The sequence below is a fragment of the Anabrus simplex genome, chromosome 3 (assembly GCF_040414725.1).
Source record: "Anabrus simplex isolate iqAnaSimp1 chromosome 3, ASM4041472v1, whole genome shotgun sequence".
NCBI lineage: Eukaryota > Metazoa > Arthropoda > Insecta > Orthoptera > Tettigoniidae > Anabrus > Anabrus simplex.
Window position 1 is genome coordinate 173900993 of NC_090267.1, and position 14015 is coordinate 173915007.

Here is a 14015-nt window from a genome sequence, read left to right on the forward strand (position 1 = left end):
AAACTAAATCCAAGGGTCTCCCACAGATTAGCGTGCTGTACTTTGATCACAGGAGTCCCGGGTTCGATTCCCGGCAGGGTCGGCGATTTTAACCATAATTGGTTAATTTCGCTGGTACGGGGACTGGTTGCATGTGTCGTATTCATTATAATTTCATCCTCACCACGACGCGCAGGTCGCCAACGGGCGTCATATCAAAAGACCTGCACCTGGCAAGCCTAACTTGTCCTCGGACATACCCAGTACTAAAAGCCACACGCCACTTCATTTTTCAGTGCGCTGTTAGTTCTATAAATAATAATATAGTGTACGGCCAATTTTTTAACGACTCCACTAATTCTGACCGATACATAGAATTAATACTTATTAATATAATTAATATAATATGTATTATATAATGTTGAAACCATACTGTACTACGAAAAACTTAAAATTAAGTAATTTCCTCAATTGTGCCCGAAGTTGAAGGGCTAGCGGATCGGGGAAGGTTTCAAATTATAATTCTTGGATAGCTCCATCAAACTAAAAAACAAATTTCGGAAAGCACTTCCGGCCTAAATGCAGTTTCAGAAAAAACAGCCTAAAATCACCTGTTTCCTTACTCGTTTTCTTTTTTATTCAAATCCGAGCCAAATTAACTTATTTCCATAATTCTTTCTGTAACGTGTTCATTGGTTCAATACCCTCAGGTATGTTTTGATTTTTTTAAATGTCCACACCGAATAGTTATAAGGGCTTAAGTGAAACTCTGCATTTACTCACATTAGCGCTCATAGTGGTAGGAAAAGGCAAACTGCTAATCTAATCGACCGGATAACAATGATAAAGAATATAATTGTAATTTTTAGGAATAAATAAAGAATATATTCTCATAATTTATTATATTTTATTTACTTATAATTCGTAGCTCATATCCCTAGGATGTTTTCAACAGTGAGTTACTTGCCTGGACATTTCCCACATGTCGGAACTACAGTACATGTCGCTCGTAATTCAATAAATGCAGTACGTGATGTTTTCGGGGACAGAATAATTAGTGCAGGCTTATGACCAGCTGGCGCTCCATATTTAACACCTTGCGACTTCTATTTATGGGGTAATCTGGAAAAGAGAGTGTATAGAGCGAACCCCCACACCATATAAGAAATGGAAAATGCAATTCACATTGAAAATCTGAAGATTCACGAGGTTGAACTGGAATATTATCACACGCTGTAACTATTGTCTATAGGCTGAGGGTGACTATTTTCAACACATAGGCCCAGTTTCTTCAACGATTGTTAACTGTTAACACTGCTGTTAAGGAGACTTAACACATAATTTAACAAACTGTTAACTCTAACAAATTGTTAATACTTTTGTTAAATTAACATCGCAACAGCCCTAAGTTAAACCTCTGGTAGCATGTAGAAGACGTAAGTTTGAAACTTTACAGCTATTTGAAGACTATTTATAAAATGAAGAAGGCAAAGGACGACCCATACTAAAAAAACCTACTTTTTTGACTTGTCTGAAGAAAGTTTTCTACAAAGATACCTAATTACCAAAGCCATAATGAACAAGGCACTAGAAAAAAATTGAAAATAGATTATTCCCACAGACTGAAACTTATCAGTGTGTCCAGTGCAACAGTTATGTTATAGTTCATAGATATTATGCTTCAGACTTTTTAAATATAATTGTAGGCGACTATGTTCATGAGTTCAAGACAAGAGTGTGTAGAATTCTGCAAATAATTCCTGCAGCCATTGCAGCATTAACATGGCATTACATTAACTTCCCGCAGTATAAGAATGCCCAAAAGTCATTCAAGAAATATCAAATATCATCATTTCCCGGTGATGTAGGAGCCTCATATTGCATTCATATAAAATATATTAAATGCTGTGATGTAACAGTCCGTGCTTTCATTTTTCAAGCGCGCGCGCATACTTATAAAATTAAATCTATACTGACATTTGTCTCGTGTTCATTATAATAACGCTTTTGTTGCCTCTTAGCGGTCTCTGCTAACCATAACCTATAATAATGTCAACCAAGTGTGACATAATACTATTTGAACATGGGAGCGCTTTATGTAAAGAAATAAAGGACGCCCATTGCCAAACGCGTTCAGAAATCTCACGGAAACGTATTAATTTGTCTTTAACAATTGCTTCGTAACAAATGTTGGAAATGTGTTCCTGAAACAGGGTACTTTTAACCGAAGTGTTAAGTTAATAACAATTGTTAGTTAACATTTCTTAAGTAAAATTTAACACAGAGATCAAGAAACCGGTTCGTACTGTTCTATAATGGGGTATGTTTGATTGTTTTTCTGTCTCTTTTCCAATTTGATTATCCAATTAATCGAATTTGATGAGTTTTCTACTGGCGTACAGAAACAGCGTGTTGGCGACTGCGCTCTCGTGTACCGACACGCGGCGTGCAGGAAGGACGGCAACTCCTGCGGGACACGCCTTGTATTATGATGAGAAATTTAGATGTCCGGCTCTTTGGCTGAATAGACAGTGAAGCTGCGTTTGGTTCAGAGGGTCTTGGATACGATTCGCGGTTAGGGGATTTTAGCTGCGTCTGGTTAATTCCTTTAGCTCGGTGACTAAGTGTTTGTGATTGTCTTATCTTACCTTATCGTATGTTATCTTTGATTACACACATCACACCGCACTGCCAACCACCCCACAGAGACACATAATAGTTCAACACAATCCTCCACTTATGACTGACTTCAGGAAGGGCATCTGGCTGTAAAACTGGCCCAAGTCGATATGTGCGAGACAGATCTCCCCGGCGACTAAACAGGTCTGTGACAAAAATCGACAGAGAAATAATAATAATAATAATAATAATAATAATAATAATAATAATAATAATAATAATAATAATAATAATAATAATAAAAAGATGCATACAACAAGAAATCCCTTTATTGTAGGTCCAAAGTTAAACATTATAAAACAGTGATTAACCCAGAAGCACTATACGCAGCAGAAACACTAAACATGAAATTCAAGGGTCAGATGGAAAAACTCGAGCTAAAAGAAAGGAAAACGTTAAGAAATATCATAGGATCATAGTACTGTATCCCGCTGGCGACTGGTCTGTGAGCCAGCCTCTTACTCGGAGGCCACCGGTTCGATTCTCTGCGAGGTCAGGGACTTTTACCTCTCAACCTACGTTAGAACAACTGAGGAGCTATCTGACGGTGGGATGGTGGCCCCGATTTAATGAGCGAGGAGTAACGACTGCCAGCGGGATACAGGAGAGCGTATATACACGACGCCACAGAAGATGACTACCGCAGCAGTAGTCGAAACGTCTGGAAGAAGCGAGAGGAGTGGACCACGGCATAATAGCCCGGAAGATTTTTATTATAAGGATAAATTTTTACGGTTATCTTCTCAGAATGAACTCTAATAGATTAACCAAACAAATCTTTGACTTCTTCCGTAACCGCAAAACAAAACCCAAATTATTTAAACAAACTGAAAAAACCTAGTAGAATAAAAAATTACAGAAAATTCACTATTCGATCGAACAGCTAAAGTAATAACTAAAGACAAAAATATAAGAAAAAATGAAGAAATACTGGGCACTATGAAAAGAAAAACACACAGAGAAATGATTGATTTAACGTACCCCAAAGAGGGCGGAACGAAATAATAATAAGAAGGAGAAGAAGTTGGATGCGAATTATGAGTGCATTAATTGCCCGTTAGTGATGACATCGCTAAAAAAACTGCTTACGAGTCCTGGCTCTGTCAACTCTGCAATAGTGTAAAGAGTACTTCATTCTCTGCCGGGGCGGTTCTCTGGTTTGTTATGACACGACTACCAACATTTGTGAAATCCACTTGTGAAATCTGTCTCGAAGTAGAGTCGTATGTGGTCGTATGCCCATAAATGTAATAGTCCTCCGATATTAGCCAGCTGCGTGGTGGAGGTCCCGGGTTCGATTCCTGTCCAATCCAAGGGTTTCAATCCTCAACTGGGGCCTGGAAAGGGAGTCACTTAGCCTGGCGAGAGTAAGTGAGGTGCTGATTGATATGAGAGGTAGCACATTTAGTCATGAAAGCCATGCAATATGGCTGATGGTGGCATCACATTGACCACGTGATACTCCATCATGTGCAGGGCATCTGGCTGGGCACTGGTTATCGCAACAGCCTAGATTCTCAATCGAATGTATGCTCCACGGAGTTTTTATTTTATTTGCTAATTTGTTATGGTATATACAGCCAACTACTACGACAGAATCTGAAATAGTAGGGATTAACTTTGTCTTGATTCACTTAACGCCCTGAAGATGGTTTTCCGTGGTTTCCCATTTTCACACCAGGCAAATGCTGGGGCTGTACCTTAATTAAGGCCACGGCCTCTTCCTTCCCACTCCTAGCCCTTTCCTGTCCCATCGTCGCAATAAGACCTATCTGTGTCGCTGCGACGTAAAGAAACTTGCAAAAAAGATTCACTTAACATCTTCAATATGCATTTTACAGATTATAATACCCAGTCTTCCGTAATAATAATAATAATAATAATAATAATAATAATAATAATAATATATTAATAATAATATATAGAAGCAAAATATGAAATTTTATATTCTAAATACGGCTGCTAGACACCGGGAAGAATTATTTTCACTATTTACAGTGTATCGATTCCACGTGATACTCCATAAATATAATAGTCCTTCGATATTAGCCAGCCCAGTGGTGTAAGTTAGCGTGTCTGCCTCTTACCTGGGGATGCCGGGTTCGATTCCTCGCCGATCCAAGGATTTCAATCCTGATCTTTCGTATTTCATAATATTCTTGGTAACGTTTTTACGTTTCATTAAAATCATTACAGAAGGTGGCGCAAAAGTCGGGTTTCCCTTACTCATTAATTAATAAAGAGACATGATTTAATTCTGTAACAATAGTTGGCAGCACTACATAAATCCATTCATTTGTCTGTCGTCAGTCGTATGTCAGCTGTTGTTATTATTGAGTGAAATTTGTGTTCTGTTCAGCTGTGTTAATATAACATTCTCTTCAATGACACACAAGTTTATTATACATGATTCAATTCTGGTGGAAATTTGGCAAAGAGACTTCCAGAATTCATTACAATTTTAGTACGAAGTTTACTGACAGACACGTAACGTCCGCAATGATAATGGCATAGAGCAGTAGTCGCTGTGGCCGGAAACGTCCAGCAATTTGTAATTTGCATTGTAAGTACATATAGACAAAACTTACTCTACAAAGGCTTATTTTGTAAATGATGATGTAAACCTGCTCTAGACGGGTTAGAGACAAAGATATTTTAGTACTGAAATATGTACTTCATGTCTTTATAGCTTTAATCTCCATACGTCTACATTTTGATAAAATTTTCTTCATAATGTGCCTGTCTCTAATATCAATTTTCAATATCCCTTCAATTGCTGTACCGTACGTCTGCAACGGGCCGTAAGCCAACTAATCTAAGTAAAACCAAACCAATAAAAGATAAACCAAACCACATGACACTACAGCTCTGATAGGTCTTGGCCTACCAAGCAACCTCTGTTCAGCCCAAAGGCCTGGAAATTACAGGTAACGCATGGTCAGCGCGATAAATCCTCTCGGCCGTTATTCTTGGCTTTCTAGACCGAGGCTGCTATCTTGACGTAAGATAGCTTCTCCATTGCTCTCACCTAGGCTGAGTGGACCTCGAAAAAGTTCTGAGATCCAGGGAAAACCTCTGACCTGGCCGGAAATCGAACCCAGGTAAGGAACAGCACTGTGGGGCCGGCCAACTAGGCTTACACGGAGTTGAAACCTCCCTTCAATGCTAACGTCATCCAGAATGGAAAACTCGACAAGAAAACTATTTAGAGATCACATATAGACATAGTAACGTTTAAGTACCAAGGGAACCTGTTCGGCTCGTTGGATGAATGGTCAGTGAGGGTATATGAATCTGTTGATGGTGATTCGTCCGTCGGATGGAGACCATAAGCCTTGGCGTTATTCAGCAGGGTAGGGTATTTGCCATCATCAGGTTTCATCCTCTTCCTACCTCATCATCCTGATCATCTCACACCGAGACCCGCAGGTTGCCCATGGATGTCAAGTAGGAAGATCTGCACCAAGTGACCCGAACATGTCCTCGGATACTCCCGGCACTAAAGCCATACGTTAAATAATACACCACACCAACTATCATTGAAACACATAATAGTAAATACATTCATCGACTCAGTTTTGTGTCAGAAAGAGCATCATGCCATAAAACTGGGCCAAATCCACATCTTGTGCCCACACCAATAAAATGGGGAAAGGACAAGAAGAAGAAGAAGAAGAAAGGTTCCTAATATGTGGCACATGCAGACCATTAAAGAAATTGGCTGTCGAAACAACCCTTTCCCAACCAGATCGTTGACGTCGTCATCGTCGGCTGGGACTCGTGTCCAACTATACCTACATCTTCTTCAGGCAATGTTCTTCGTACTGAGTGGATATGCTTCTGATGAATCAGTAGGCCGATTTTGGCTTGAAACCAGCGTCCACATAAATGGCGCTGGGTAAAGATCTCGGTTGAGTTTGATGAGCTTTCGAGTTTTGCCTTTAGCATCTTTGTTTCTGTGGCATTCTTCTTCAAATGTACTAATGGCAGTAGAGACAGTCTAGCACCGAGGTGAACAATTGTCAGCAAGTGCGTCCAAGGGTTGTGGGTGGTTACCTGTCATCTTCATGTTTTAGTTGGTCTTTGTACCGCTTCAATCGGCCTCCTTCAGGCCTCGTGCCGAAGTTCTCCGTAAAGGATCTTGCGAAGAAATCGGGTATCATCCATACGATGTACATGCCCTATTCATGTAAGCTGATGCCCAATGATGGTGGCTTCTATGACACTGAAGTGCGCTTTCTCGAGAACTGTAAGCTCAGTCACATGGTCATAGAATTTGATGTTCAATATAGATCTGAGTTTTCGCTGGTGGAAAGGATGAACGCCTGCAGTTATTGAATAAGTGAGATTGTAAGTTTAACCGTGATTGAGAGTTACAATTTAGAAATTATTCAACCTATTTGTACCACTAACTGCTATCAATTGCTCAAAATGCCAAGTAAATTATTCTTCTATTATCTGAGTTGTGAAATTTGAAACTAATTTTTGTGCTTCAAGCAAGTTCCTTGTGCAATAATTTTCGTTATGTTTCGTTGATATTTTCCCTTATATCCACCATCCATGTCTATTTATAATATCAATTTCGATTTTAAGTGCAATAATAATTCTTACTAGGGCCTCCGTGGCTCAGGCGGCAGCGCGCCGTCCTCTCACCGCTGGGTTCCGTAGTTCAAATCCCGGTCAATCCATGTGAGATTTGTCTTGGACAAAGAGGAGGCTGGACAGGTTTTTCTCCGGGTACTCCGGTTTTCCCTGTCATACATATTTCAATCCACCAACACTCTCCAATATCATTTCATTTCATCTATCATTCATTAATCATTACCCCTCAGGAGTGCGACAGGCTTCGGCAGCGGGCACAATTCCTATCCTCGCCGCTAGATGGGGGCTTCCTTCATTCCATTCCTGACCCGGTCGAATGACTGGAAACAGGCTGTGGATATTCATTATATAATTCTTACTGACTATTTGGCTTCTAAACGTTTGATGTACTATTTTTTTTCCGTCACACAAGACATCGACTTTTTAGGCAAATAAAAATATTCCCTCATATGAAACAGACAGTGGAACCTCCGTGGCTCAGGTGACAGCGCACCGGCCTCTCACCGCTGGGTTCCGTGGTTCAAATTCTTGTCACTCCACGTGAGATTTCTGCTGGACAAAGCGGAGGCGGGACAGGTTTATCTCCGGGTACTCCGGTTTTCCCTGTCATACATATTTCATTCCAGCAACACACTCCAATACCATTTCATTTCATCTGTCATTCATTAATCATTGCTCCAGTGGAGTGCGAGAGGCATCGGCAGCCGGCACAATTCCTACCCTCGCTCCTAGATGGGGGCTTCAATCATTCCATTTCTGACCCAGTCAATGACTGGCTCTTTAAAACTCGATACTAGTAAAATGAGATGGACGGAGCACCAGTATACACAATTCATTACACGACCTACTCAAGAGGAAAACAAAACGGCCACTAGTTTAGGAAGTGCGCGTGCCAAACAAAATATCGTATCCCGTAAGTAAGAATAACTGGCACCGCGTTCTGGGAGCAGTGAGCCAGCCTCTTACTCGGAGGCCACCGGTTCGATTCTCTGCGGGGTCAGGGACTTTTACCTCTCAACCTACGTTAGAACAACTGAGGAGCTATCTGACGATGGGATGGTGGCCCCGATTTAATGAGCGAGGAATAACGACTGGGAGGATTGGGGTGGGGGAGGGGCTCATCGCTCTGATCACGCTTCACATTGAGATCTGCCGACCTTCGGGATGAACAGCGGCCGCTTCGTCGGCCAAGGTCCTTCAGAGCTATGGCGCTATGGTGTTCGTTTGGTTTATAAGTATTATGAGTATAATAATAATAATAATAATAATAATAATAATAATAATAATAATAATAATAGAATGTGGCCTCCGGAGAGGCCTGGTGCAGCTCTTTCGAATTGACACCTTATAGGCTACCTGCTTGTGTATAAGGACGGGGCCCTACCTTTAATGAATTCAAATGTCGAAGACGGTACACACACTCAGCCCCCGAGCCAGCGGAATTAAAACGTTAAGCCTTGAGCAGACCCCTTGGGGCTATTCGAAGGGAGCAGCCTATGTGCTGACATTGCGTTTCACCCTCTTCCTTCCTATTATCATGTTTCACGTCATTCATTTCATCTCATTAACTCCTCTGATGAAGTTGACGTCAGGAAGAGCAGCCGGTCGTAAAAACTCACAACGAAGACTCATCTCACTTCATACCTGACCCGTAGACAAACGGGATAAGGACGGGTATAACAAACAAACAAACAAACAAACAAACAAACAAACAAACAAACAAACAAACAAACAAACAAACAAACAAACAAACAAACAAACAAACAAACAAACAAACAAACAAACAAACAAACAAACAAACAAACAAACAAACAAACAAACAAACAAACAAACAAACAAACAAACAAACAAACATGTCTGATCTCGCCTAGCAATTAACATCATCCACGAGCATCCCTTTAAAAATATGCACTCAGAACTTTAAAAATCAAACAAAATGAAAAAATTAACATGTTTCTCTTAGAGTAACGTGTGGGGAATAAACTCGTGGTACAAAATAAAATAAAATAAAACAATTTTTTGGTGAATTTCAGTCACACTCATGGTTATCTATGTTAGTAGAGTTACTGATGTGTTAAATAGACACTTTTCCGAGCAGAGTATTGCCTCTACCAATATAGCGGATTTCGAATGTGAAAAGTAATCTATAATGCACAGTGTTTGTAACAGGTGTGTGTTTTCAGAAGTTTTTCTTTTTGCTAGTGGTTTGACGCCGCACCAACACATCGAAGATTTTCGTCGACTCTACGATGGGAAAGAGCTAGGATTGCAAAGGTAGGATCCATGGCTTTAATTACGGTACAGTTAAGTTTTACCACTGTATAGAGACTCCTAGTATTTCACATTGAGGAACACAAAGAAACAAAGAAGGCCGGTGGCAACAATATTTGCGGTAGTGCAAAACATGGAGATGGTTGTGTGACAGCTGTAGAGCGGTAAGCGCAGGGCAGTCACGAGACACGTGGTGGAGATCATCCACCTGTGGCCTCTTCTTCACAGTCATCTTGAAAAGAGAAGACATAATGTGACGGATGCTTGTGCGTATTTATTTTTGGGAGAACTATATTTCTCTCAATGAAAGTTATTTCTAGATTGGAACCAAAGATTCTGATACACAAATAAACTCACACGCTGTTTTTAATCTTCTGTGAAAGAAAAAGGCAGGAGGCAACTTCAGACCACGTAGTTTATCTTCTTTCCAATAAACGACATGGAGTTTCAATTAAGGTCAATGCAAACTAACTCAGGGTGACCAAGATAGTGTTTATACAGTTTTGACCATGTCAATCCTAGAAGGGCATCTATATGGAGAAATGGTACAAGAAATATTACATTCGACGAAATTCGTGTAACTATTCATGATGTACATTTTTTGGGATTATGTCGTGTAATAAACTACATAATACATTCAACGCAAGCCAAGGTATCTTTCGAAAGGCGCGTTGAGTGAGTTTATATAGTGTAGCCTATTGCATGGCGCAATCCCAAAAATTGCATATCATGAATAATAATAATAATAATAATAATAATAATAATAATAATAATAATAATAATAATAATAATAATAATAATAATAATAATCATCATCATCATCATCATAATAATGCATGTGAACATAGAAACTATATCTGAATATTATTCAAGAATTTAAACTAGATCTAGGACTAGGAATAGTAAGTAGGTAAAGAAGTAAGTGACTTTGGTATTAGCCCAGTATTTGCTTGGCGTGAGATTGGAAAACAACGGAAAACCATCTTCGGGGCTACCGATAGTGGGGTTCTAACCTTCCATCTTCCGAATGCAAGCTCACAGTTACGAGACTCAAACCGCGTAATTACTACAGACGAAAGTTATATTGCGAACTAGAAATTAAGAACCTTGCTGCTCTTCTCGAACTTGACAATTATCTTTGGAATGATTTTATTTATTTATTTATTTATTTATTTATTTATTTATTTATTTATTTATTTATTTATTTATTTATTTATTTATTTATTTATTTATTTATTTATTTATTTATTTATTTACTTCATGCCTTCATTTGTGGCGAAGTTAAGGCTCACGGCCCTCTCTTACACTTAACCACATATTATCTATAATAAACTTCATAAAACAGAATAATGAAATAATATAACAAAATATAGATCCTAACCTCATTCATTCTTCCATTCATACTGCCATTCATACAAGCTGTTTATACATTTAGTAGGTAATCTCGCCTTGCACGAGACACTTGAAAGGAGCGGTTAAATGAAGATGAGCGATGCACAGGAATTGAGAGTGTAGTAGTCGATCGTGTCTTATGTTCATGAGAGGAAGAGAGTAAATTAAACTTTGAGGATAAATACTGGGGTTTAGATTCATTCAACAGACGAAAAACGAGAGTTCCAATGTGAAGATGTCGTAGTTTATCGATTTTTAACCAGAAGAGAATTTCATAATAGTGGGAGATATGAGTTGAAAATTTAATTGAAAATATAAACCAAATGCATGAGTTCATTGCCCTCTGTAATTTTAATGTTTGTTCCATGGTGGCATCTATCATTACAATATCACAATAATTAAGTATAGGAAATATGAGGGTCTGGATACATTTAATTTTCATGCTTAGTGAAAGAAGTGATTGGCGAGTTTTGAGAGGGTGAAGTGGCGAGTGGATTTTCCTACAGATGCTTGTTATGTGCTCACTCCAATCTAGTGTATCACTTATGATAATCCTAAGAGTTTTTACCGACTTCTGAAATGGTATAGCTACACCACATAGCTAAAGTGAAGGCAATAACTTCTTATTAAGGATATTTAACTGCCTTTGTTGCCCTATTATAATAGCCTGTGTCTTTTTAGGATTAATAAATAAAGAGTTCTTATTAGAATAGGAGCTAATCAGATTTAAAATAGAATTCATCTGATGAATTCCAAACTCAATATCAACAGCTTTACAATGATAATATATTTGTAGATCATCTGCATATAAATGATACTTACAGTCACTGAACTGAGAAGATATATCATTGATATACAGAGTAAACAGAAGAGGTCCAAGCACAGATCCCTGTGGGACACCTTTTGCTTCGTCTTCCAGTCCGTGGTCATGCCGTTTATGACAACACGTTGTCACCGATTAGTGAGGAATGAAGAAAAGAACTGAATAGCAGAGGAACTCAGATTAAATCTTTGTAGTTTCGCTAATAATATGTCAATATTCACTGTGTCAAACGCACTACTAAAGTCAAGTAAAATAAGTATAGTCACTTTCCGCTCATCTATAGCTCGTCTAACGTCGTCTGTAATTCTTAGGAGTGCAGTCCCTGTGCTATGTCCTTTCTTGAAACCGGATTGGAGGTGGTCACGCAGAGAATAATTTTCCAGGTATTGTACAAGTAGGCTATATATCAATTTTTCTAGAGCTTTAGAAAGTGCTGAAAGAATGCATACAGGACGAAAGTCAGATGCTACATTAGCTGGCGACCTTTTTGGAACTGGTACAACTTGTGCATCTTTCTACTTTGTCGGAAAATAACCACGGGAGAGGCACGCATTAAATAAGTCACTAATAACCGGCAATATTATATCCATAATGTTAGTAATAAAGAAAATAGGGATTTCATCAGCCCCCGTTGCATGGGATTTAATTGAAATCAGTTCTCGTCCCACTTCAGACTCTGAAACAGTTCGAAATTCGAAACATGGGCGATCAGATGATTGTTGTCGTATTATAGACTTGATGGTGGCTTGCACTATATCATGTTCAGGAGTAAAAGCATCTGTTGAAAAGTGTCGATTAATCTCGTCAAGCGGTATTTCTGGTTTAGCATTGTTCACAGGAGGCCTTCCAATACCTTATACGAAGTTATCGCCACGTACTACCAGCGTTTATATTATTGGATAGACGCCGGAAGTAATCGAATTTCTTATTGCGGATAATTTGTTTAATTCGATTTCGCAGTACACGGTATTGTTCAAATGTGTCAACTGATAAATTTCGTTTGTAACGTCTATATAACGAATCACGCTGAGCCATCAGGGATTTGATTTCAGTTGTCAGCCACCGATAGGGCGGGCGTGTTACTTTCACACAGCGCTTAGAAGCATGCTTACTGTAAAGTCCATGAATATGAGATTTAATATTTTCCAGTTTTTCATCTATATCATTCATTAGTATTATGTCACCCCAAGGGCATTTACATGCATTTTCTTTTAGGTGATGGAAATCTATATTTTTAAAGTCTCTAAAAGTCACGTATTTCGACCTATATTTAGGAACTCTTACCGAATACGCTAAGTATATAAGGTCATGAGTTGATATTTCAGGAACAGGTATTTGACCATGTTTAAGAACCGTGTGTGGATTATTGGTTATCATGAGATCAATGAGTGTATCAGAAGAGACGGTGGAAGTACGAACGTGGTTAGTTGGTTCCGAGGGCAATATTGTCATGTCACAGGAGAGAAAAATATTTCGAAAACGTATTGTTTCACTAGTCCGAGTTAACAAATTTGTATTAAAGTCGCCCGGTATAATCACGTGTTCATTAGATGGTAAAAGTCTCATTTAATAGTCCTATAACTCACCAGTGCCCATGCATTTGGAGGCCTATATACAACCCCAATGAGCACTTTAACAGTGCCTATAAGAATTTCAACAAACATAAATTCAGGAACGGGATTTGTAGTGGTGGTAGAAATTTTAACCACTGTACTCCTGAGATTAAGCTTACAAAACAACGCAACACCATCTCCACGCCTGATAATCCTATCAGATCGATGAATACGATACCCTTGTATTTCAACGATACTGGAAGGAATTGAACTACATAGCCAACTCTCACTTACGGCAATTATATGAAATAAACTGTTTTCAAATATAGCTTTCAGTTCATCATGGTGAGCTACAATAGACTGACTGTTAACATGAGCACACAACAAAGCGCGTGGAAATGCTTTCGCTTCCGTTTCTAAAATACTACGAACAGATAGATCTGGGGAGAGAATCTGGGAAGGGAGAGGGGTAAGATGAGTAAAACTAGAAATCTATGCTAAGGAGAAAGAAGGGATGGTGTCTGTGTCCAAGTCTATGCTCGCAAAAGAAGTGCTTGACATTGTTATACTTAAATCCTCAGGCAGAAGTTGATAATAAACAGATTGCGGCTTACTCGACATAGCATAAAATATAACTTCCAGCTGATTCACACAAACACACACACTTACTAAACATAACTAACCTAAAACATAGAATAGACCTAATATACCACAGT